Source organism: Hylobates moloch, unplaced genomic scaffold (assembly GCF_009828535.3).
Source record: "Hylobates moloch isolate HMO894 unplaced genomic scaffold, HMol_V3 SCAFFOLD_7040, whole genome shotgun sequence".
Taxonomy (NCBI): Eukaryota; Metazoa; Chordata; class Mammalia; order Primates; family Hylobatidae; genus Hylobates; species Hylobates moloch.
The window spans coordinates 1-3,587 of NW_026659315.1; the positions used below are offsets into that span (position 1 = coordinate 1).

Consider the following 3,587-nt stretch of genomic DNA (forward strand, 5'->3'; position numbering starts at 1 on the left):
ATGGCAGTTCTCCGTTGTGCGGAGTCTCTCACCGGGCCCAGACCTAGGATGCATGAATCCCAGGCTGGTGAGCCTGGAGGGAAGACACGCCCCTCCTTGCCCAGCCCTGGGTACCCCGCGAAAGAGAGGCCACCGCCCTGCCCCGACCCAGTCCCCACCCCGCATCCTAAAGCTCCTCCAGCAGAGCCTGGTATTCTTCCTCGCTGAGGGGTGGTTCCAGCCAGGCGGGCTCTTCCAAGTCCTTCAGCTCTTCCAGGGCCTCGGTTTCTAGGAAAATTGCGCCTGATGCAGAAACTCTGGGCACGCCAAGAGCTCATCCAGCAGCAGGCCGGTGGGGAGTGCAGACCAGCGCCCGGGCTCCTGGGGCGGTGGGGAGGGTGCCCGGACTGCTTGCATCTGCTCCGGCCGAGTGGAGCCCTCCGGGGGCGCGGTATGGGCAGGTGGAGCTGCCCCACCTCGGGGTTCCCACGCCGCCCCGGCCACCTGGGGCCCCTGGCCCCAGCCCCACCACGGACTGCCCTGGGACGTGGGTGGCGCAAGCACACCTCGGCCCTGTGGCCCAGCTTGAGCGGGGCCTGGCTGTCCCACCGCGCCAGGGCCCAGCAGGCGGTCGTGCTGCGGGTCCCGGTCCTCCCGGCATTTGCTCGGGGGGTGCGGAGGCCACCGAGGTGTCTGAGTGTGGGAGAGCGCCCCTTCCGGGGGAGCCAGGGCGGCGTAGGCGAAATCCCCGCCTACCGGGGCGACCGACCAGGGAGCAGGGTGACACCCGCCGGGGGCCGCGTTGCACAGGCCGCCTGTGTGCGCCGGCGCCCTGCCACCCTGTACCGGGTGCCTGGCCCTTCGGTTCTGAAACCAGACGTGAATCGTGGACTCCGGGAGGCCCATCTGTCTGGCCAGTCGTTCCCTGGTGGCGATGCCAGGAAAGCGATCCTTCTCAAAGGCTCGGACCAGCAGGGCGGTCGGGCTGGGGTGAAGGGGGTCAGCTTTCGCCTACCTTCTTGCGGGCCGCGTCTCCCTGGCCAGGGCCGAGATTTCCACCGGTGCTGCCTCAGCTGGTGTGACCTCTCATTCTGAAACCAAATCTGGACCTTGGGCTCCGGAACGCCGATGGCCTGGACCATCCTTTTTCTGGTGGCGATGCCCGGGTACGGGTTCTGCTCAAAGCAGGCTCGCAGGGCCTCGCTTTGGCTCGGGGTCCAGACGAGTCTCATGGGCCGTCCTGGTCCTCGGGCTTCTGCGGGGAGGGTGCTGTCTGAAGGTGTCGGGAGAGCCATCGCGGGGAGCCCCGGCCGGAATTTCACGGACGGACCCGGGAAGAGAGAGGCCGGAGGGCTCCCCTGCTCCCCAGCCGGCGTGCGCACTGCGTTCAGGTCCAGCCATGAGGCCGGCGCAGACAGGCAGCAGCTCTTATGAGGGCCCACAGGCAGGCAGGCTCCACCCCTTCTTGCCTCCCGCTGAGCCCTGGGACAGCCCGCCCTCGCCCTCCAAGGGGCCCCAGGGCACTGAGGCTTGGGGCGTCGGGGTGTGGGGGGTGGGGGAGGGTGGGGCTGGAGGCCAGAGAGATGAAGCAGAAGGGGGAGAGGGGGAAGGGGTGAGGGGCGTGGGTTTCGGGCGGTGGCTGGCTCTCCGGACCTCTGCAGGAATCCCGCGGTTACTGGAAGCTGCTCCCTGTGCTCCCATGCGTCTTCGGCAGGGAGAAACCAGCCCGGAAGGGTGGAGTGGAGTGTGGAACCGAACCTCCGGGAGAGTCTTGAGTTTTCCAGGCCCCCTCTCCGTGAAGACACCCAAAGCCTGTGGGCGTCGCCGTTGCCGCGACAGTCTCACACCCGCAGGTGTGTGGCTCCCGTTCATTTCCAGGTCGAAGACCAGAGCGAAACCCCAGAGACGAGATACGTCCCCAGCGTAGTGGCCTGACGATGGATTCCCGTGTCCCGCAACGTGGGGAGTCTGCAGTGTGGCCGGTTTGGAGGCTGGCAAGGAGGGCGAAGACAGGATACTGGTCTTCCACCCTTCCCTGGAGGTGTCTGGGTGCCCGCAGGGCTCCGGAAGCAAACAGTCAACATGGTCAGCCTTTCGAGGGGCCGTAGAGACGTGAGCGACTGACCCCCTTGCAGAGGGCCGAGAGACGTGGAATCCGAAATCACGCTTCAGTCGTCCTGAGTGTGGCTCCTCTGTGGTCGGGGCTGTCGGCCTGGCGGTCCGCTGCAGGGCTCGGCCTGGCCTGGGGATGCGTGGTCTGTAAACCACGAGGGTGAATACCCCACGGCAACCCGAGCGAGTCCCCCGTCTTTTCTCTTCGAGGAAACCGCCCATTCCTTGGGCGACCGAACCGGGGCGAACGGGTGCCCCGCCCGCCGGCCGCGGCGGCGGCGGGCGACGGTGGGCCCAGCCCTCAGCCCGCGCCGGGCGCTTGCTGTTTTCCCGGAGCGCGGGGGTCCTGTTGCTCCAGGAGGCCCGAGACCGCTTTTTCTCTCTGCTTTCCTCCCTCTGTCCCGTGCACCCTCCCGCCCTCCCTCTGTCCATGGCTCGCTCTGTTGTCATTCCCTCCGTTCCTCACTGCCTCTCTCTTTCCGTCCGTCCCTCCCTCCCTCCCTTCCAACGTCCCTCCGCCCATCCTTCTGTCCCTCTATGTCTTCCGTTCCTCTCTCCATCTGTGCCTGCCTTCCCTCCGGCCTGGAAGGGTCAGCATCCCCCGTGTGCCTGGGGTCTGTGGTCTGCTTTTAGCCGCCAGGCGCTCCATGGTGGCAGCTGGGAGGCTGCAGAGGCACGGGTGGGGGAGCGACGGCGGAGCGGAGGCGCAGAGGGGGCGAGCCCCGGGCGGGAGAGAAGGCCTGGACGCTGCCCGGGCCCGGTGTTTCGCGGTGCGGGGGTCTCCACCCAGCCCGGGGGAGGACTCATATTGCCGGGGTGGGGGCGGGGGGTAGCTGGTGGTCAGGCGGGGGTGGGGTGGCGGTAAGGCAAGAGAGCTCTGCCCGGGTTGCTCCCAGAGGAGGCCAGATGGCTGCCCGCAAAACCGCGCGTGAGCGGTGGACGGCCCACCTGCTGGTACCTTGGCCGGCTCCGGCTCCGGGATCCCCGGGACGCCCGGGAAAGAATGGCAGTTCTCCGTTGTGCGGAGTCTCTCACCGGGCTCAGACCTAGAAGTCAGGAATCCCAGGCGGGTTAGCCCAGAGGGAAGACAGGCCCCTCCTTGCCCAACCTGGGGTTCCCCGCGAAAGAGAGGCCACCGCCCTGCTCCGACCCCGTCCCCACCCCGCGTCCTAAAGCTCCTCCATCAGAGCCCGGTATTCTTCCTCGCTGAGGGGTGGTTCCAGCCAGGCGGCCTCTTCCAAGTCCTTCAGCTCCCCCGGGGCCTCGGTTTCTAGGAAAGGTTGCGCCTGCTGCAGAAACTCTGGGCACGCCAGGAGCTCATCCAGCAGCAGGCCGATGGGGAGTGCAGACCAGCGCCCGGGCTCCTGGGGCGGTGGGGAGGGCGCCCGGACGGCTTGCATCTGCTCAGGGCGCGCGGAGCGCTCCGGGCGCGCGGGCTGGGGAGGTCGAGCTGCCCCGGCTCGGGGTTCCCACGCCGCCCGGGCCACCTGGGGCCC

At 68.2% G+C, this 3,587-nt stretch overlaps 1 pseudogene; it reads right to left on the reverse strand.

Annotated features, from left to right (window-relative positions):
• Positions 1-166: 166 nt before the first annotated feature.
• Positions 167-1,331, reverse strand: LOC116465502 (double homeobox protein 4-like protein 4; annotated as a pseudogene).
• Between the last annotated feature and the right edge of the window lie 2,256 nt (positions 1,332-3,587).